Consider the following 23,648-nt stretch of genomic DNA (forward strand, 5'->3'; position numbering starts at 1 on the left):
AGAATTCTAGAAACGGAAGGTCTATATCATCAAGTTCTAGGATGTCTAATATTTCAGTTCACTGACTCTAATTTACTGGTCAAGACTGGCTGTTTAGAGTGCTGTCTTGACAGTAACTCTAACACCAGGTCTGGGCTTACTAGTAAGGACTACCATGATCAATTTGCAACCTCTGCAAGGAGTGTGGGAAGAAAGAGCCACACAACTAGTGATATTTACCTGATATTTTCAGTTCTAATTAAATCTTTTCATTTTGTAGTAGAAGAAACTAACATGTGAAGCAATAAAATGACTTTCCCAAAGCCATACCTTAAGTTAATTACAAACCAAGGTCTTGAGCCCACTGCAGTGGAAGCTTTCAGCAAACAGAGGAGTAACTTCTACCCTTTTCTTCTCTCATTTCTCATCTACCTATAAGGGAAGTAAAATAATAAAACTGATATTAAGTTGTAAGGATGAATAGCACAGTGAATGAGACATTAGCAGACAGAGAATTTTAGAAATAAAGAAAACAGGAAGAACATGTGTGGTATGATAAAGAATATATCTGGTCTTTACCCCAGTTCCTGGCATAGAGTTTTAAAAACCCTTGGAATTTCCTGAGTGATAGGAGTGATTTGTTATGCTAATGAAGTAGGATAGGAGCTGGTTATCAGAAAGACCAAGCAAGAATTAGAAGGTTGGAACTTGGGGCCAGCTTAACCTGCAGGGGTGGAAGAAGAGCTGGATATTGAGAGCCACGTCCAATGAGTTAATCCATCATACTTATGTAACAAAACTCTGATAAAACCTCTGGATACTGATGTTTGGAGGAACTTCTGGTTGTTTAACACAATGATATCCTGAGAGAGAAAGAAAAAAAAAGGAAGAGAGAGCGGGCATGAGTAAGTATATGTGTATTAAACAAAGCAAACAAACCAGGAACAAGGAACTTGGCAGAAGGATCAGAGTAGGAACAAAATAAACTTCAAAAACAAACACACAAAAACCCTCATCCCACATTTTAATACTCCACCCTTGTTGCGGGAAACTTGGTCCGTGTCCCTGATGCCGATCCAAAAATGAGGACATGATTTTGAGAAAAGGGAAAAAGAAGGTTTATTGCTTTGCTAGCAAAGGAGAAACACAGGGAACTCCTGTCCCAAAGGCTGTGATTCTGCCCATCCTCAGGAACAGAGGGCTTTTAGAGAGGTGATTCAGAGAAAATGAAATTAGGGGGGAACCATCTGGAAGGAGAAGGTACAGGGAAAAGAAGAACCTAGAGAAGATCAGGGAAGAGGTTAGGGAAAAGAAGATCAGGGAGGAGAAGATTGGGAAAAAGAAAAAAAAAATCATGCAGATTTCAAAGCTACAAGGGATATAGTCAAATCATCAAGTGAACCCCTGTTCCAACCTCTCAAAAAAGTAAAGAATAAGACTTATAGTAGGTATGTGGCCTCGAATAAGTTTTTAAATATCTCTGAGCCACAGTTTTCCTTCAAATATAACAAAAGCAACAATAGTCTCTTTGGGAGATTAAATAAAATAAAAATGTAAAGCACTCAGATAATGTTTATAGCGACTGCAGTTATTAACTGTTGTTAACAAACAGCTCTCAGAAATTAAAACATGAGTATAAAATTGATTAAAAAAATAGTTGAGAAGATCTCTCAAAATGCAACAAAAATACAAAGAAAAAAGACCAAAGGAAGAAGAAAAGAGCAGAGCAAAGATAAAATCAGAGGCTCAATTCAGGATCTCAAGTGTAGGCTTCTACAAGGTCCAGAGAGAAAGAGAAAACAGAGGAGATTCTTTAATAAGTAATAGAAGATTTTGTAGACTGGAAAGCCACACATTTGCAGGTGGAAAGAGTTCTTTTTCTTAGGAAGGTACTAGTGGAAGTACTTTAGCAAAACAAGGGAGTAACCAACAAAGAGAAACCCAAGTGAGCTTAACTCAGTAAGGGTAATGTAGGATGACAATTCCACAGGAAGCTAACAGAATATATTTGGGGGCACATATGTTCAGTACCTTTGGAACATAGGTTCCAAGATCATGGAGTGCTAGAAGATAAGATGAAATCCTAGGTTAAGGACAGGTCATAGGCACAGCTTTAAGCCAAACAAAGAAGTTTGGATTTCTTCCTAAGAATGATAGAAAGGAGGGTTTAAACAGGGTGTAGCATAATTAGGCTATATTATTTAAGAAAGCTAGATTAATCTAGTAGCAGAGTGAAGGCTAGATTAAACGGAGGCTGGCTACTTGCTGGAAAAAGGGTTGGGAGTTTGCCGCAGTCTGGCTGGGCACAATCAGGAGCCACTTGTCAAAAGAAACTAACTTTATTTTTAGAACCACACACGCCAAACAAAACAGCCTCTCAGGAAAAACCCTCAGAGCCTCAACTGCCACCACCGGCTTTCCACAAGCCTCTCTCTCCCACACAAGCTTCTCTCCACCTCCCACAATCCTCCTGCTCTTGAGGCCGATTGGCTGGGTCACGTGGGCGGAGCCAAAAAAGTCCCCCAATGAGCAGCTCCGTGGTCTGAAAGGGCAGGGAAACAGCCCAATGAGCATCACCGCAGAGGAGCCAATCAGCTAGATGTTGCTGGGGCCGCTGTGAGCCAATCATCAGCCGGCAGCTGGAAGTTTGCTGGCAGCTGGAAGTTTGCTGGGGCCCCTTTGGCTGTGGCTCTCAACATCTCCCCCTCTCTGTTTAAACAACAAGTATGTGGCTTAGGGACCGTGCCTGCCTTAGGTTGTCCAATAGTACATATGGTCCTTTGGTACCATTGCAATTGGATCTTACCCGTCACTGACTACCGGTCCAGTATACAGCCACACCTGTGGAGAGGTCTTTGTACCAGCGGGGGGGTGAGGTTCTTTGCCTCACCTCTGTTGGCCCCCAAATTTTAGCTGGACGATCATGACAAGCAGAAGGGAGGAAGATACACCAAGCCAATTGACGGCTCCTTTTGGAAAAATTGTACCACCAATGACATCATCAGCAAAAATACCCCAACACTACCACAAGTCGCTGCACCAACAGATAGTTCACAATGCATACAGGTGAGCTCACAATGTGTTCAGGCAAGTTCTGCAAGCAGTTCAGTGATGGCTATTGTACAAGCTGTAGATTGGTTTTATCTTTGACTTCACCAGCACTGGGATGAAGATAGGAATTCTGGCAATAATGGCTAAAGAAAAAATTATGTAACATTACAGAAGGCACTAAAAGAAAACAATTTTCTTAACAATTTACATTGTCTTCACCGGCACTGGGATGAAGATAGGAATTCTGGCAATAATGGCTAAGGAAAAAATTATGGAACATTACAGAAGGCACTAAAAGAAAACAATTTTCTTAACAATTTACATTGTCTTCACCGGCACTGGGATGAAGATAGGAATTCTGGCAATAGTGGCTAAAGAAAAAATTATGTAACATTACAGAAGGCACTAAAAGAAAACAATTTTCTTAACAATTTACATTGTCTTCACCGGCACTGGGATGAAGATAGGAATTCTGGCAATAATGGCTAAAGAAAAAATTATGTAACATTACAGAAGGCACTAAAAGAAAACAATTTTCTTAACAATTTACATTGACTTCACCGGCACTGGGATGAAGATAGGAATTCTGGCAATAATGGCTAAAGAAAAAATTATGTAACATTACAGAAGGCACTAAAAGAAAACAATTTTCTTAACAATTTACATTGTCTTCACCGGCACTGGGATGAAGATAGGAATTCTGGCAATAATGGCTAAAGAAAAAATTATGTAACATTACAGAAGGCACTAAAAGAAAACAATTTTCTTAACAATTTACATTGTCTTCAAGAGAATTATTAAATATAATAAAAAGGAAAGGTGAAAGTAAACAAACAGATCTGTTAACCTTCTTTTTTGTTTACATATTAAAACAATCCTCAACAGTTGTTTACCCAATTTAAATTAAACCATATAAATCACATGAAAAAAAAATATTTGGATCCATTTTATCATGAGCGCTCATCATATATGATATATGGACATACGTACATTCAAACATATAACACAAAACACAAGTGTGCACACATAATACATACAACACATAACATTATAGTAAAGGCCTTATAACTTTTTACAGGTGAAATCTCCATTGCAATGTTTAAAAACTCTATAGTCAAAAAATAGAACTGATCAGCAAAGCATTAACCTAGGTCTGTATGAGCTCAAAAAACAAAATAGAACTTCATGATATGGCAAAGGGCAATAATAAAATAGATATTGAAAAAAGCATCCTGGTTCTGTTGCAGATGTAAGAATAGCCAAACTGGAGTTTTGGATATCAGTTGTTATGGATTTGAGCCAAATCATCTTCTTTTTGGTCTGTAGAAATCGCTTTAGTTAATCTTTCTGGAATCCAAATCGGCTGCTGTTCTCCCTGTGGAAACACATAAACAGACCCCCGACTCCAGACAATCACTGGGTCAGGACCTTGGTTAATCTCTCTGGAATCCAAATCGACTGCTGTTCTCCCTGTGGAAACACACAAACAGACCCCCGACTCCAGACAATTACTGGGTCAGGACCTTTCCATTGTCCTGTTAGAATATCCTTCCAAAGTACCTTGGGCTTATGCACATTTTTTGGACACATATGCCTTTCCGCAGCACTAAGTCCTGATGAATCCAAATTTAAAAAGTTTAGAGTAAAAAAGGGTTATTTTAAGTTTATCTTTGGGGAATATATACCCCTTCCCAATTCCTTCTTTTTGCTTTAATAAGTACATTTTAATAGTTTGATGAGCTCTTTCAACTATGCCTTGTCCCTGTGGATTGTATGGGATTCCTGTTATATGAGTAATGCCAAATGTTGAGCAAAATTGTTTAAAAGAGGTAGAAGTATAACCAGGGGCATTATCTGTTTTTAACTGTTTTGGAACACCCACAGTGGCAAAATTTTGTAAGCAATGAGCTATAACATCTTTAGTTTTTTCTCCTGCATGAAGGGAGCCCATCAAAAATCCAGAAGAAGTATCAACTGTAACATGCAAATATTTTAATTTTCCAAATTCTGGCAAGTGTGTGACGTCCATCTGCCAAATATGGTTAGGTATCAATCCTCTAGGATTGACTCCAAGATTAACTTGTGGTAAAAAGGTCACACAATTTTGACATTGTTTTATTATTTGTCTAGCTTGTTCCTTAGTTATATTAAAACGCTTTTGTAAAGTATTAGCATTGACATGGAACTTTTTATGAAAATTTATAGCTTCTTCTAGTGTAGAGAAAATATGTATGTCATGTGTAGTTTTATCTGCTAAATCATTGCCCAAACTAAGGGCTCCAGGCAATCCTGTATGTGCCCTGATATGTCCTATAAAGAATGGATCTTTTCTGTCCCAGATTAGACTTTGTATAGTGGAAAGCAAAGAGAAAACAGTAGAAGAAGGGGAAATCCTACCAGCATCTTCAAGAGATACTATAGCATTAACTACATACTGACTATCAGAAAATAAATTAAATACAGAATCTTTAAACATCACAAAAGCTTGTAAAACTGCATTAAGCTCTACCTTTTGAGCTGATTGTTTGGGTACTAAAAATGTAAAAGTTTGATCAGGTGTAACTATTGCTGCTGTACCATTATTTGACCCATCAGTGAATATATTTGGAGCATTCATGATAGGTGTTTTTCTTGTCATTTTTGGAAAAATTACAGGATGCAATGACCAAAAAGACAATAAAGGATTAGATGGTAAGTGGTTATCAAATGAAACATTAGATTTGCACATGATTATTGCCCAAGTATTTAACTCATTAGCTAACTCATCAATTTGATTCATAGTATATGGAGTAATAATTTTATTGGGAGAAATTCCAAACACTCCCTTTGCTGCTTTTATTCCTTTGAGTATTAATTGTCCTACAGCCTCAGGATACCTAGTAAGAATAGTGTTAGGAGAATAAGATAAATGTATCCATAATAATGGACCTTCTTGCCAAAATACTCCTGTAGGAATATTTTTTGTTGGTAGTACAATAAATAATAAAGGCAAACTTATATAAATTCTATCAAAATGCATATTTTCCATATATGTTTCAATGATTTTTAATGCCTTTCTTGCTTCAGGCTTTAACATTCAGGGTGAATTTGGATCTGATGGACCTTTTAGGATATCAAATAAAGGTCCCAACTCTCCTGTTGGTATACCTAAATAAGGCCTTATCCAATTTATGTCTCCTAATAACTTTTGAAAGTCATTAAGTGATTTGAGTTGATCTACTCGTATTTGAATTTTTGGTGGACGGACCATGGTTGAGGATAATAGAACTCCTAAATAATTAATTGGAAAATTTAATTGTACTTTATCTATTGCTATCTCTAGATTATAATTTTTTAATAAGTTTGTAAGTGTGGCATAACATTCTAGCAATGTGTTTTTATCTTTGTGTGCTAATAATACATCATCCATATAGTGAAATATTTGTAGTTCAGGATTTTGATTTCTAAGTGGCTGGATTACTTTGTTAACATAAATTTGACACATAGTTGGGCTGTTAGCCATCCCTTGAGGGAGTACTTTCCATTCATATCTCTGATCAGGACCTTCATGATTCAGTGCAGGGATAGTAAATGCAAAACGTGGACTATCCTCAGGATGAATTGGAATTGAAATAAAACAATCTTTAATATCTATAACTAAAACATACCAGGTTTTTGGCAAAGCAGACAATTGAGGAATCCCTGATTGAGCAGGTCCCATAATAACCATCTCATTATTAATGGCTCTTAAATCTTGCAATAATCTCCATTTACCAGATTTCTTTTTGATGACAAAAATGGGAGTATTATGGGGAGATACAGAAGGTTGTATATGTCCTTCCGCTAATTGTTGTTTGACCAGGTCATGGGCTGCTTGTATCTTTTCTTTAGTCAGGGGCCACTGAGGAACCCATACTGGTCTTTCTGATTTCCAAGTAATTTTTATTGTCTCAGTGGCCCTTTCTGAAAATCCAACCCATGTCTGTCTGTTCCTTGATCTATTTGTATTGGTGCTGCTATACCTTGTTCTTGTTTTTCTAATCTTTTTCCTTTCCTAAAACCTTGTCTAGTCATAATAGTGGGTGCATTTTGGTTGATGTTATTTGTTAATGTCAAACCTAATTGATCTAGGACATCTCGTCCCCATAAATTTACGGTTAGATGATCCAATACATATGGCTGTATAGTTCCTTCACATCCTTCAGGATCCTTCCAATCTAATACCATTGCACTTCTATGGGGATTAGTCGCCACTCCTAGGCCTCGAAGCGTTTGAGTGGCTTGTTGTAATGGCCAATGTTTTGGCCAGTCTTGATGAGAGATGATGCTAAGGTCTGCACCTGTATCCAGTAGCCCATTAAATTCATGTCCTTGAATATTTAGTTTTAGCATGGGGCGAGAATCTAAATTTAAAGAAAGCATAGCCCAATCTACACCTGTGGAGCCTAATCCCTTGGAACCTCTTTCTACAGTACGACTGGAAAATTTATCATGTAGGCTGGGTATTATTAGTAACTGTGCTATTCTATCTCCTGGTGAAATTACTGATATACCCTTTGGAGAACTGGCTATAATTTTTATTTCACCTTCATAATCAGGATCAATTACCCCAGGACTTATCATAAGTCCTTTTAGAGTAGAAGAGCTGCGTCCCAATAATAAGCCTACTGTTCCTTTGGGAAGAGGTCCTTTCACCCCTGTGGGTATGATTTGAACTCCCATCTCTGGAGTTAGTACTGCTCTGGCAGAGGCGCAGATGTCCAACCCTGTGCTCCCTCTGGTTTGTCTGATGAGGGATCTGATGGACAATGTGTCCTGGGCACTACCCTGATGGGGTTGCTGGGTTCCTCCAATGCTCCGTATATTTGTGGTTTTGGGCCCCGGAGCATTGGGCCCCCCTGTCCATTTTTTGGCAATGGAGCCCGATGCCTTTCTCCACAATATCGTGGATAAACACCTGGTCCTTTTTCGTTTTTTGATAATGGAGTACCCTCTATGGTGGTTTGAGAACGGCATTCATTAGCCCAATGTCTCCCTCTACGGCATCGTGGGCAAATACCTGGTATTCTACTCCTTTGATACCTAGTTTTGTTAAACCCTCCTCCAATGGGGCAATTCCTTTTAAAATGTCCTGTTTGTTCACAATTGTAGCATGTTCTTGGCCTGGCATCTAAAGCCTGTTTTACTGCAGCTGCCACAATTTGCCCTTGTTCATTAATGTCTCTGGCATCTAAAGCCTGTTTTACTGCAGCTGCCACAACTTGCTCTTGTTCATTAATGTCTCTACATAATTTAATATATGTGTTTAAATCTTCATGTTTCCATGGTCTAATGATATCTCTGCACCAACGATTCGCTTGCTCATAAGCCAGGTGTTTTAGTAATGGCATTGCTTGTTCTGTATTCCCAAAAACTCTGGTAGCTGTTTGAATAAGCCTATCTACAAATTCAGCATAAGGTTCATTAGCTCCTTGTATTACCTTAGATAATTGACCTTGTAAACCTCCATGTCCTTGTAAAGTCTTCCATGCCTTAATTGCATCTACAGCAATTTGTGCATATACACCAGGATCATATGCAATTTGTTGCTGCTGATCCTCATAAGGTCCCTTTCCTAACAACATATCTAGATTTCTCTGAGGATAACCAGCTGCTGCATTTCGCCTAGCCGTCTCCTTGCAAAATTCCTCATTGGCAACCTTCCATAACAGGTATTGTCCTCCATTTAGCACAGCTTTACACATATTAGCCCAATCTGCTGGCGTCATGTTCAAGTTGTTAATGGATTCGACCATGCTTACAGTGAAGGGTGCTTGAGGACCATAGGTTGTTACAGCCTCTTTTAGCTGCTTCACTGTTTTGAAATTTAAAACATGGTAAAATCGCTGCCCTCCTGCCTCAAATACAGGGCATGTTAATATTTGAGATCTTGTCTCAGGATCCCAACTATCAACTGCGGGGGTTGGGGACCTCCCAGCATATGGAGGTGGCCTTGTTAGTTGGACACTTACGTCCTCTGGTGATAGAAAGGTGTTAGTAGCAGTCTCCTGTTGTAACTTTCCCCCTAATGGCTTTTTCTGTTTTGCACTTTCTTTCTCTGTCTGACTAGCTTGAGAGGCCTTCTCTTTTAGTTGAATCTTTTCCTCTGTCTGACTAACTTGAGAGACCTTCTCTTTTACTTGAATCATTTCCTCTGTCTTACTAACTTGAGAGACCTTCTCTTTTACTTGAATCATTATGTCTTCTCCTTCCTCTACCATTGTCTGAACTGAAGGCTTTGGACTAAGCAAACAAGATATGAACGTCCACAATGGCAATGTGCCAACTGGCAGAGTCCCTGGGCTTTTCTTTTCTATTCTTTTTAAATCTTCACCATGATGGTTCCATTGTGATATATTTAACAACTCCTCCTTAAAAAGCCATGGGCTACATTTTTGTATTGTATCAACGTATGCCCTGACTGTTCTTGATTTTACTGAGATGCCTCCTTCCTCTAACAATTTACTTAACACTCTTTCAGTTTGTTTTTTACTAATTTCTGATCCCATATTTCTACTATAATACAACCCAACAAGATGACGCCAAATAAAACCGAGACAGAATGAAATAAAAAGGGAACAACAAAAAGTCATTATAGCCTTTCTATCCTCCTGACATGTGCATCTGTCCTTTCTCCCTATCTGTTCCTCAGACGTAAATAGTTTTTCCTCAGATGTGAGCGGTTTTTCTTCCGTCTCACTCATCTCCAGGGACAGGCAACTTAAAACAAAAGTGAAACAAAATAAAAGAGGAATCTTAAAATGGCTACCCATCCTCTCGCCCTGTCCTCAGGGGTGAGCAGTTTCACTTACCCTCAGTAGCTCCCCGTGCGAGCCACCAAATGCCGCAGTCTGGCTGGGCACAATCAGGAGCCACTTGTCAAAAGAAACTAACTTTATTTTTAGAACCACACACGCCAAACAAAACAGCCTCTCAGGAAAAACCCTCAGAGCCTCAACTGCCACCACTGGCTTTCCACAAGCCTCTCTCTCCCACACAAGCTTCTCTCCACCTCCCACAATCCTCCTGCTCTTGAGGCCGATTGGCTGGGTCACGTGGGCGGAGCCAAAAAAGTCCCCCAATGAGCAGCTCCGTGGTCTGAAAGGGCAGGGAAACAGCCCAATGAGCATCACCGCAGAGGAGCCAATCAGCTAGATGTTGCTGGGGCCGCTGTGAGCCAATCATCAGCCGGCAGCTGGAAGTTTGCTGGCAGCTGGAAGTTTGCTGGGGCCCCTTCGGCTGTGGCTCTCAACAGAAGTTGTTGCAATAGCCTTAAGAGGATAGTAGTCATCTCTGGCTATAGTAGTGGTGATGGAGATGCTTAGGCTGCATTTGGTGAACACTTAGAAGCAGGTGGGGAATGAAGAAAGGAAAGAGGGGCCAAAGCTAACTCTAGGGTTTCTAGTATGGGACCTTGGGTTGATATCTTTTTTGTAATAGATAAATAGAAAAGGAAGTGCTTATTATTTGCAGGGGGGATAATGAGTTCTGTTGTGGACATTGTTATGGAGTGAATTATGTAACCCCAAGATTATATATTGAAGTGTTAACTCCTGTTACTTCAGAATGTGAACACATGTAGAGATAGGGCCTTTAAAGATGTGTTTCAGTTAAAGTAAAGCTGTTAGGGTGGGACTATAATCCACTAGGACTTATAAGAAGAGGAAGAGCAATGTGGGAGACATGCGTACACAGTGTAAAGGCCCTGTGAGAACACAGTGAGAAGGCTTGGTCACCTGTAAGTCAAGGAGAGAGGCCTCAGGAGAAACCAACCTTGCTGAAACCTTGATCTTGAACTTCCAGCCTCCTGAACTGTGAGAAATAATCTCTGCTATAAATTTAAGCTATCAAGGCTGTGGTATTCTATCTATTATGGCAACCCTAGTAGACTAATACAGATATGCTGACCCTGAAATGCTTTGGAATACCCTGGCAGAGTTGTATAGGCTGTTGGAAATGGGGACCTGGGATTGGGAAAAAAAATCTGGGTCAGAGACTGACATTTGAAAATCATCAGCAGATGCTGCAACTTCCTTGCATTGGTTGGAAGGAAAATATAAAATTGAGATTTTAGTGATTTCATGGGCCGTTCTTCAGGCCTTGGAGACCGTCAAGATGCATTATACAAATAGATCATCCATCCCATGGCAGGCGTTGAGCCTCCTCTCTGCCCTGCCTTTTCTTTTCAGTTCTCTCCTTTCAGTTACCATATCCACTCCTAGGTTAGTCAGGCATGGGATGTATCAGTAAATCTGCAGTTGAAGCAGATACCCAACCAAAGAATAAAGTATAGCTTTCACTTTCTACAGGGAGCACCAATGTTGCATTGATTCTCAGGAACCCTCTTATTTTCCTTCAGGATCAGAGGGGAGAAGTAACTTTGAGGGAAAGGAGAGAATTAACTCACCCTGAGCACTGCCCTCTCCACAATCTGACCCTCTCCCCTCTTTTTTCATTTTTAGTTTTTTTTTTTTTTGTCTGTAGACTGTGAATGGAGGGAGGAAGAATTTGGGGTTTCACTTCCCCCTATATCTCCTAAATAAACTCTAAGGGAATGTACCTGGCCCTGTTATGGGCAGCTTTTTTTAGTTTGTGGGTTTTTGAGGGGTGCATCTGAAGGCTTTAATGACAATTCCAGGTCAAAAGGAAATGTTCCATGCAACATACCCAAATATCAGCGGGATGCCCTTCAGAAGGTTCATGGGAGAGATGAATTTCACATTAAAGTTTATTGATCTTTCTGGTTCATATATCATGCAAAAGTTCCTGGGAAAGTAGCAGTTTAATCAGGATTCCTCATTTTTCACAAACTGGGACCAGAATATGAGAACAGCGATGATAACACAAAATAGCAATATTGCTGGGACCCATATTTTAAATTTCTAAAGTGCATTTGAGTGTATGCTCTTATTGGATCCTCTCATATCAAGTTTGTGATTAAAGCAAGGAAAGGTGTTGTTTTAAATTTCAACAGAGACAAAAATCACAGTTCAGGCAGGTGGAGTGACTTGTCTGAAGTCTTGGAGCTAATATGAACTACAGTAAGGATCAGAAGCCATTTCTTCTGACTCCTACCTAGTTTAGTATTCTTTCCACACTCAAAATTGCTATTCAAAGGCAATCTCCATCAAAGACCTGGTTTTTCTTTAGGCAACGTCTTCAGTTATTAGCCATAGTAGTAAAAATCCTTTATGATAATGTGTTTTCACTAATAGGATTAACCTGTGCTAACCAGTGGCCATCTTCCATTTGGCCTTTTAAATTCACTTACTACCATTTTGTATCCTGGATTGGGTCATGAGAAAGTGATTCTTATGGACTGATTCAGTGAATTCTCTTGTCCTCTGGCTTGTGCCTGAGTTCCTTCAAATAGGAGAAGGAGATCAGAGGATACAAGCAAAAGTGTTTTTTGGTATTTATTCTAGCCCCTTTTGAAGTGAGGGAGGTCTACTTGCTGGACCAATATAATGAGTGTTGATGTTAGATATACTGCTTCTGGGACCAAGTAGTGATCCTTATCCTAAATCTCACTTCATATAAAGATTGGATGTTGATCTTCAGAGCAACCTCAGAAGCCATGAGTCAAAGATGGAAGAGCCTATCCCATCTGGATCCCTGAAGGAGTACATAGAGTATAAACCGTATTCCCCATATACAGTATAACCATCATCCCCTACTCTACCAGTTAGATCTTACAGAAGTGAGAGATGACCTTTTGAAATAGCAACTAAGATATGGGAGGTAGTGTTTAGTAGATAGCATTATCCTAACTACTACACTGAATCTGGTTGGTTTGGAGTAAGTTTCATCTATAATTCTTTCAAAAAATCACAACTATTAAAACACCGAAATTCATAGCTCGTACAATAATGGGACTCCACATCAGTAGCTTTCAAAGTTTTTTGATTGTAGATTCATGACCTACTAACAGGTTGTGAATGACAGTTTTAAAACATTCCTCTATCTGCATTTCCTATCCACTAATATAGGTAATAGACCTGTCCACTGTCGACTCAAGGGCAATAACTATGAAAATTGTTAGTATAATTTTCATCTTAATTTGATAAACTCTTGGTTGAAAGTTATCTTCAGACTCAACTGAACAGATTGATTATGCCATTTAGTTTGTCTTCTCTGCTTTTTATAACATTTGTACCTTTCTTAGAGGGCTATTGGGACTGGAATATTCATATTAACTAAAGACTTGTGAGAAATGGATCCATATGTCCTTTTCCTTGCTTTGCTAGTTTTATTTTAAAGGCCATGATATGGAGTACATTTTTAAAAAAATATTTTTTAGTTGTTGATGGACCTTTATTTTATTTTTTATATGTGGTGCTGAGAATTGAACCCAGTGCCTCACATATGCTAGGCAAGCGCTCTTCCACTGAGCTTTTACAACTCCAGCCCCTGGAGTACATTTTTTACATTAAAATTACCTATGCAAGGCTGGGCATATAACTCAGTGGTAGTGTGATTTTCTAGCATGTGCAAGGCCCTAGGGATCTCTCTCTCTCTCTCTCTCTCTCTCTCTCAGACACACACACACACACACACACACATGCACACACACACACAGAAAGAAAGAAAAAAGGGAAGAAAGAAAGTACCTGTACCATTTTAGCTATAACTCCTGATCTTAACAAGTTAAAATATTTAAAGAACTCAGTTGAGATCTTGGCATGCAGTAAGTACTTGTTATATGTATGCGCACATCTATTTCTATGTGGCTATTCATCCATCCATTCATCTATACTTTGAATCTGGGTCACATTCTGTTCTATCCCGTGGGATTGCTGATTGTCAGTGAAGAATTCTATCCAAGATCCATAAGTGCACAGTGGTTAGTAGATGAAATATGGGATCTTATGTATTTGAGTTATTTCTCAGTCAACCCCACCCCCCTCTATTAATGTATGGTTGTAGAAAAAATTACCATTAACTAGCAGTTTCAAGTAATACCCATTATTATTTCATAGTTCCTACAGACCAGAAGTCTGGGTATGACTTAGCTGGGTTCTCTGCACTGGGTCTCACAAGACTGAAATCAAGATGTCAGCCAGGCTGTATTCTTAACCTGGACATATGATTGGGAAACAGTGTGCTTCCAAGTTCATTCAGTTTTCTTGCTGTATTGTCCTCAGAGCTGAATCACTGAGATCCTTGTTCTCTTGCTGGATGTTGGCCAAAGTCCATTCTGAGCAACTAAAGGCTTTCCTCAGGTTCTTGCCATAAGGCCTAATCAGAAATCATCTCACAACATGGTAGGTTAAAGAAAAACTATTTCCTGCTTGGTCACTTGACCTTTTAAAGGATTCACCTGATTAGGTCAGGTGAACCCTGGATAATCTCCTTTTATTGACTGAAAGTCAACTGACTGTGGAGCTTAACTACATCTGTAAAAACCCCTTCATCTTTGCTGTATAATTGTGGGAGTGATATCCCATGACTTTTGGTCCGAAACAAGCCACAAGTGCCACATGCACTCATGGGAGGGGTTTGTACAGGGGTGTGAGTCACTGGGGTCTTCTTAGAACTCTACTTACCATGCCCTTTCAAACTGGTTTGTATATATTCACCCCTTACCTTTGTTGACCCCTTGGGTGGCAGCTTTCATGAAGATGAATGGAATAGAGTTTGATGAATTAGAAGCTCTTTGGAAAGAGAAGTCACACAGTAATGTGATAAATATTACATAGTACCTTGCCTGAGCTAAATTCCTGAGTACAATGAGAAGATCATGACCTTTCCTATACGTGGCCATGTAGATATTGCTGTTGATAATAATTAAGAGGAGATCTTGAGGCACAGTGTTAGAAATCAAACAATATTCATTCAGTTGAAATAAGTAATTCTCATTTTAACTAACTTTCTACTTTTGAAAACTTGTCAGATCTTTTGGAAAAAATCCTTAATTTTAAAAGTCACCAGCCTCCAAATATAGGCTTTGGAATTTATGCTCTAGTTTACAACGTTCCTTGATGTCTTTTTAAAGTCCCAGATCTAGTGAGAAGCCTCTTGCTGAGTACCATGAAGTGTGTGTGTTGGAGGGAGAGTGGGACTGAGTTGGAACTTTCCTTAGCAACAACAACTATATTCTCCTTTTCTTCAGAATTTCAGGAGAGAGGACCCTGAACAGAGAGAAAGAGACATTTAAAAAAATTACTTCCAATAAGTATACATTCATTAGGTTTAAACTGCCAAAGTACAACTAAAAACAACAGCAACAAACCCTCGCCCTGCTCAAAACAAGAAAAAAAGGACTTGACTTTTTTCTTTAATCCTGCCTCTAGGTATTTCTTTATACAAGAACTTCTGGGGTTTTATATTCCGAGATTGCCTCCAGATGGTCTGAAGTGTTCTCTCTCAGCCATTTCCTAGTGCATTTCTTTTCTTACCTGTGGAGAGGTACCACAGAGATCAATGCCAGAAGGCATTATAGAAAACATTGACCCAGAAGGCACACTCCAGGCCACTGGACGCATCTGCTTCACAAATGTCAGACTGGGGACATCACCAGATGTTGGTGTTGAAATACCATTTAGAAGACAAACATTGACTCCAGGGGCCAAGGGTCACCCAAACAAAGAGCCAGACTGGCAATGAGGCTCAAAGAAAGGGTACAAAAACCAGATTCACGTGACCAAGGCTCTTTCTGTGGTCTAGCTCACAGATCATCATTTTCCAAGTCTGTAGAAACTTCTTGCATTGCCTTCCGTGGCTTGGATTTTTGAGGAGAAAAGACAGGGAAGTAGAGAAATGATAGGGTAGGCACAAAATGAACATGCAGACATTAAAATAATTTCTTCTTCATGTGGGATTTTGGGGAATCCATGAAACACAATTTGAATATCACTACACTAGAAGATTTTGAGGATGTCTCAGGATGGATGGAGTGAGTTCATTTCTTTGTGCTGAAGAGAATGTCCAACTAGCGTGAGAATGAAAGAGGGAGTCAACCTTTGCTCCTTTTGCTCTGTGCTTAACCATATTTTTCTACCCAGTGTGGAGGCCTGAGGATTGTGACTTGGTGGGCAGGTTATGAGTTTCTCATGATGCCTTCTTCTTATTTTGCCCCAGTCGTACATTCATGCTGACGAGTTTCAGGCAATGCTTACAAGTGATGATACTATGTGATATTTATCTGGTTAGGTTCATACTAGGGATTGGAGTAGTCCAGATGAAAAAATGAAGAAAGATGTTTCTTATTTTTTTAGCTACATGCATTAAGACCTGGAGAGAGACCAGTAAGATGATGGCATGATGTTAAAGTGCTCTGACCACCACACTGGAATCAGGGGACTTTTATTCCCTAAATCACCAAATACTTTATTATACTAGGAAAGGTGAGAAATCTAACTATCCCAGTTTCAGGATTCTATTCCATGTCTAGGCAATACAATCTTTGATGTAGAGCAGATTTGTAGAGCATTATAAAAACAATTAAACATTTTTTCACAGACCTGAAAAAGAGTATGAGGTGTTAAAAATCAATAAAATTTGCATTTTTTAATTGATCTGGCACACATTGTTACTTGGCTTAGAACAAGAAGACTTGTAAGAGTGATGACAATATATAAGAATTTTTTTAAAAAAATTCAGTAGAATGTCTTTTTGAAGGGTTTTGAACTTTCAATTTATTTATTTATCCATTCATTCATGTATTTAGAGAAAGCTGAAAGTTTTAACAGTTGTTTATCATTCCAGGAACATAGTGACAAAATAGAGGAGGAGCTAACACCAAAAATCTTTGAGTTTGACCCACCTCATCATAGGGAATAAATTGCAGTTGAGCTGCTCTATTTGGGCCTTTGAACATGAGGCTGATTGGACGATCCAGTCAGCTTTAGGATGACGATGGGTGCTGGAGAAGGATCAGGAGCAGTATGTCTACCACAGAGGGCACAGAGTTGGCACCCATGGCTCCATCAAGGGCAAGTCCTGCACAGTCACTTCTTCAAAACAGAGCTGCCTCTTCAAAACCAACTAAGTTCTCCTTGAAGCCCAGTACTCTGCCCATAAGTGGAAAGGAGTTCACGGTACCGATTCTCCTTGCTCTTAGTTTGAAACCAAAATACCCTGAGTTTTCATGGGAAATTTCTCCCTTCCACCATCATACCTTATAGTTTGGGTGATGCTGACTCTCCTCTTCATGTTCCAGGGCTGATCACCCAGAAAATTACATTCTTCTTGACAGTGACTGACTCAAGGAATGGGCTTGTGACTCAGAGTTCAAAAGACTCAGTTCTTTGAAATAGTTGGAAAAGAGAAACTTTCTATGAAGGGTTGTTGAGAGGATAGGAAAATAGCCTGGAGCTTCTGGCTTCTATCTTGCCACTATACTGGGGAGTCTGAGAATGGAGCCATCAAAGAGGAAAGCTGAGTCAAAGCAGAGAGGCAGCTTCATGAAAAATTGTTTGAGTACCTGGATCCAGCCATGACCGAGGCCAGATGCCCTTAGATTTTTCCTTTAATGAGCCAATAAACTCTCCATTCATGCTTAACACAGTTTGAGTTATTTTCATTCACTTGAAACAGAGAGCCTTGAATAATACATGTCCAAGCAAGGAAGAGAAATGAAGCATCCTTTTACTCTTCCCCATGTTTTCAGACATACTAATCTATTTTGTTTTTTAAGGAAACTCTTTATTTCTCTTAACCTGTTAAGTTCCATCATCCCAGATGTGGAACACCTATAAAAACCTAAATCAAGCAAAAAATATATTATGTACAGTAATCTTTGAAATAAATATTATGTTTTTACAGTTCTGTCCTTTGGAGAAAAGTAATAGGTGAATGCTTAGAGCATTTGAAAAGGATATATAAACTCTTTACATGTTATGGTTTCCAACCCGTTTTTTTTTTTCCACCTGTGTCAGTTTCATTGAAAGATTTGCAGAATTGAAAATTTGGGTCTTAATGGGTTATTAAAGCCAAATTCAGATTCTCTGAGATTATCACTGTACAAAGGTCTTCACATTGGGAGGAGGGATTGACCTTCCTCTTGGAGATTTCTTTCTGTCTTTCCTCCCTCCCTCCCACCCTTCCTTCTTTTCTTTCTTTTTTGTTCTGGGTATTGAACCCAGGGGTGCTTAACCTCTGAGCCATATCCCCAACCCTTTAATATTTTTGTTTTTTAATTTTGAGACAGAATCTTGTTAAGTTGCTTAAGACCTTGCTAAATTGCTGAGGCTGGTTTTGAACTTGGATTCTCTTGCGTCCACCTCCCAAGTTGCTGGGACGGCAGGCAGGCGTGTGCCACCACTCCTGGCCCCTTGGAGATTTCTTGCTCATCCTACTACTGCTGTCACACATAAAAATCTCTTCTTTCCTCATGTTAAACCCAAGTCTGGGTTCTGCAAGGATGGCAATGTGTAGAGAGTCTTCCTATTGGAGACATCCATAACCGCAGTGCCTGTTCTCCTGGTATTTGCCTTTCACTGGTATCATTAAGAAAGCATATTTCTTATAGGCTTTTGCTGAGCACATGTGGGAAATGGACCACTTCCATGCCCTATTTCCCCTGACCTACCTCCTTATTACCAAGCATTATGATTACACAACCTCTCTTCCTTCTCTGACCATAGCAAAGCTGGGGGACCAAAGGAGCAATTGTTGCAATGACATGTACTGCAATGCTGCCCTGCTTCCTTTTCTCCTCTCTGTGTTAGGTAACCTCTCCTTTTAACTCCTTATTTGAGATTTATGTGCTCACCTTGACCTTGAGAACACTTTAGTACTAGACCTGTCTCTGACAGTTCTAACAATGGTAGCACACCACTGGAGCTTTTTACAAAGAAGTTCCTGGGTTCTACTGACTCTTTTTGCAATCAGAATTTCTGAGGAGGGCTTAGTTATATGTACATGGAAAGGCTCAGAAGGTGGTTCTGGTGTACAGCCAGGTCGAAAACCACTGGACCAAGACCTCAGGTCTTGGGGGACTCAAAGAATCAAAAGTGTACTCAACTTTCAAGTTCATTTAGTTATATTGTAGATTGTTGGTTTTGCTCCCTATTTGTTTTAGTTATCCATTGTTGCATGAAAAACTGCCCCAAATATTTAAAGACTTAAATCAATAGGGATTTATAATTTCTCATGCATCTATTGTCTGGCTGTTCTGCTTCACAAGGTGTCCTCAGGGACACTGAAACAGCTGGAAGATCCAAAATGGCCTCATTTCCATGGCTGGCAGTTCATACTGGCCTCTGGCTGTTAGCTCAAATGGGGCTGTAAGCCAGGGTTCTCAAGTATTATCCCCAACATTGGCCTCTCCACATTGCTGCTTGAGTTTACTTATAGCATGGTGGCCGGGTTCCAAAAAGATGCATTTTATGAAGATAGACTTCATTGTGAAGGGACTAATCTAGCTTTGCCAAAACTTATCACATGGACAAACCTAGAGTTAGTGGAGAGAAGATAACACAAAGGTGTGAATCCTTGAAGCTGTAGTCAAGATAGGCAACAAATCTCAGTCTGCCACATGACCTTCCTGTGTCTTCAAGTAAGTATTCTGATAGGTGCAGTGATCCAAAGATGCAATATGGAGGGGTAATGGTTTACTGCATTTCTTATTGTCTGAGATCTTTGCTATCTGTTGCATTCTGTTTTCTGGATAATGTCCTCCTTATTACCCTGTGCTATGTAAAGGCTAGGTCTACCCAGAGGGAATATTACTAAATATTGTACAATTTTATTTTGATTTCCTCTTCCTGCTTCTCCCTATGATATGGGAACTGAGGGGTAGTTTCTGAACCTTTAATGCTTGAAATGAAATATCTCCGTTCATGTGGGCAAAACAATAGCTATTTTAAAATAAATATGAAAATTTTAATTATTCTACATTTTCTCAGTGTCTGTCTTTTGCTTTCTCAGACCTTTCTCTCTTCTCTCATAACATTAAAAGGATGACATAAATTCCAATATTAAAACATTATTTCTGTGTTAGTCATCTTTTTGTCTCTGTGAGTAAAATACCTGAGGAGAACAATTTAGAATAGGAAATATTTATTTTGGCCCATGGTTTCAGAGGATTCAGTCCATGGTTGGCTGGCTGCAAGGCAGAAACATCATGGCATGGCAAAGGAAACCTGATTACCTCATGGCAGCTGGGAATTAGAAAGCCAGAATAAAGGGTCTGCGAGAAAATAAACCCTCCTAGGTCTTGTCCCCAGTGACCCTCTTCCTCTCACTAGGTCCTACCTCCTAGTAGTCTATTCAGTCATCAATGGGTCAATCCACTGATGAGGTCAGAGTCCCGATAATCCAATCATTTTCTTCAAACCCCACCTGTGAACAGATGAGACTTTTGGAGTCATTCCAGATCCAAACTGAAGTTGTTACCCATGACCATAATCAACCAGTACATGGTAAATAAATGAAAAGCTAATTTTATTTGCTAGCCCCTGAAGCCCAAATGGGCAAAGATTGTCTATTTTAGAGGACATTGGTGCTCATTATATATGGAGTACCCATGTGCCAATACTGGTAAAAGAGGGATTTCTACAACTGCCATATTAATAAGTGCTGTGGTACCCAGGAACCAATGAGTGATGAACAGGACTCTGAAGTTTACTTTGAAGGGCAGAATAGAATTTCAAAATGAATTTATGTCACTGGAAGATAGAACTGCTTGGCTTGGAGGAAGTAAAGAGGCTGAGCTGATTTTTAGCAAAAGGTAACTGTCCCCATGGGAAGAAATCAAGTTAAACATATAGTTGGCCTTCAGTATCTGCAGATTCAACCAACCATGGATAGAAAAAAACTTGAAAAAAAATGATGTCTGTACTGAACATATACAGATTTTTGCCATTTAAATAGCATTTGCATTATATTATATATTTTAAGTAATCTGGAGATGTCTTAAAGTATTTGGGAAGATGTATGCAGATTATATGCAAATTCTGAAACTTTTTATATAAAAATCTTGAACATTTGTGGATTTTGGTATCCACAGGTGGTGGTGGGGACATCCTGGAACCAATTTTCCTCTGTTACTTAGGGATGATGTATTAGTTGTATCCTTGAAATGAGGGCAAGGAAGGACAATGAGGGCATGTTGAAAAGATAAAGAAGTCTCAAATGGAGATTAAATTTTAATGATTAGGCAATGCTGTTAACCCTATTGCTTTGTCTTAATGAAAGGGTATGGGTAGTATTTAAGGAGGAATATCATCTTAGCATAGGAGCTGCTCCTATTTCTCTTTCAACCATTTGAATAGATGCCAAGCCAAGACTTTGAGTCTCATGAGGGGCTGAGGAGATAACTCTGGCTCTCACATGTTCTAAATATTATAAGCTGCTGATTAGAGGCCTTCGATGCAAGTTATCCCAGAGCTAATATCTAGGGAGCTGGTCAATCAAAAGTTGGAAGTCTTAAAGACTATCAGTGATTTTTCTTTGTAATGGCTAGTATCCAGGTATCATTAATTGCTATTATGTAACTCATAAAATGCTTCTCCTTTACCAATTGATATACTACTCATACCATTAAAATTTTCTTTAAAGATGTTGACTATTTATTGTTAATTCAAAATATTTTTAATATTTTATGTATCATTTTCATACTTTAAAAATTTGTGTGGGTTACCTCAAGCAGCTTTTTAGCTCTTTGTCAAAAGTCTGAGTCCCTGGGGGATTGAGAAATATTGCTGTGTCCATTGGTAATTCTGCCATTATTTGCTGTAGACTCAAGGCAACAGAGAGCTTTTTTTGAATTTGAAGGCAGAATAGGACATTTATTTTCATGCCTGCTAACCTTCACAAGGCCAAATTTATTGTCATTGATGGATGTAGGTGGTAGTGGTAGAAGGGGGTTGGTATTTATCTGTTTTTCTCAGAGTCTAGTACAATGCCCTGCACATAGTAATTCTCATAGATGCTTAGTATCCTTGTCTTTGTTCATAGCCTTATGAACCAATCAAAATGTATTCATGTGAATGTGTGTGTACACATGTGTTTAAAACCACCATCTCTGCTCACCTCAGGGTTTGTTCAAATACTACTTTCTCCATAAGGTCAGCTCCAATCATTTTCCATTCCTAAGCTGGAACCCATCTTTCTTTCTTAAGAACTCTCATGGGAGGCTGGGGTTGTGGCTCAGTGGCAGAGCACTTGCCTGGTACATGTGAGGCTCTGGGTTCAATTTTCAGCACCATATACAAATAAATAAATAAAGGTCCATCAATGACTAAAAAAAATTTTTAAAAAAGGAACTCTCATGGTAGATTATTTTTACTTTCTTTTTGGCATTTATATTTGTTATTTTTGTTTCATAATTAGTAATTATTTGTTCATCTTTGCTTCTTTATTTGATGGCAAAATTCTTACTCAAACCATCTTTCTGTCCTCTTAATAGAACCCCTGTGTCTTGTAGGACCTCATTTAACACTAGGTGAAATGATGGCCAGATAAGTAGATGGGCAGATGCTTGTGTCTAGTTAATTGTGTCCCCAGATCCTTCTAAGTTTCTAACTATTGCCCTGTGTCAAATTCTTGGGAAGGTAAGAGACAGGTCCCCACCACAAATGCTGATGTTTATTCCTAGTTGAAGTTTTTGTCTAAATCCTTCTTAGTTTTCCTACTCTATTGAGCTAAGATAGATCAAGTAAAAACCTGAAGAATTTCTTTACTCTTTTCCCCCAATGTTGAAGACAGAATAAGACTGAAAGCAGTCTCTTTACTACCTTATCTTTCTTACTTTGGCTCCTCAGAGTTCTCCCCAAAGTATCAGGCTACTTTAGTCTCCACCTCAGTGAGCCTCAACCAGAATAGAAGAAAGAGAATTAATCTATATAAAGAGAGTTGTTTGTTGTTTATAACAAAAGCTCCAAGAGATTTCTTGACATTTCTGGCCTTGGCCTGTATATGTATGTATATTTTTATGTATTTGGATATGGAAAGTGATACAGTTTATTTTTGGACTTTTATAACATTATCCATTGTGTTTAAAAATGTTAGGATACATTTTTTATATACATATACACATATCTAAGCCACAAAACTCCTTAGATGGTTGCCTGAGCTGCCTCTTATTCAATCTCATTCTTAGTATGAAACAGCCTTTGGGATAAAAACTATTGTCTGTTTCAGTGGACATGTGGGAGTATTATGATACCTCTAGCTTTTTAGATGAAGGAAACTTTGAGCCAAATCCATTTCTGGGGCACTCGTGTGTAGATCCTATATATGTAGCCCATATTGGAGTAGCATGTTTATAATTTCTTTGTAAAAAGCATATGGCAGCCAGTTGTCTTTGCCTCTTTTAGTTGGAAATACACATGGCAGCTAGCTCTCTGAATTAACAGATGTGGGTTAGCTGAAGCTGAAATAGCTGGTATTTTTCTCAGATACATTGTTCCATGGTAGTACCTCTCATGGACAGAGAGTTTTATTTTTGCTTCTCTCTGTTCTGATTAAATTATTATTGATTATATATCATTTATTTAGAGCAAATATTTAGAGGTTCCTATTTTTTGTTTTTTCTTTTTAACATTTTTATTTGTTCTTTTTAGATATACATGACAGTAGAGTGTATTTTGACATATTATACATCCATGGAGTATAACTTAAGATAATTAGGATCCCTTTCTTGCGGTTGTACA

Source organism: Marmota monax, unplaced genomic scaffold (genome assembly GCF_021218885.2).
Source record: "Marmota monax isolate L192 unplaced genomic scaffold, Marmota_monax_Labrador192_F-V1.1 WCK01_AAM20220418_F8-fsc00001, whole genome shotgun sequence".
NCBI lineage: Eukaryota > Metazoa > Chordata > Mammalia > Rodentia > Sciuridae > Marmota > Marmota monax.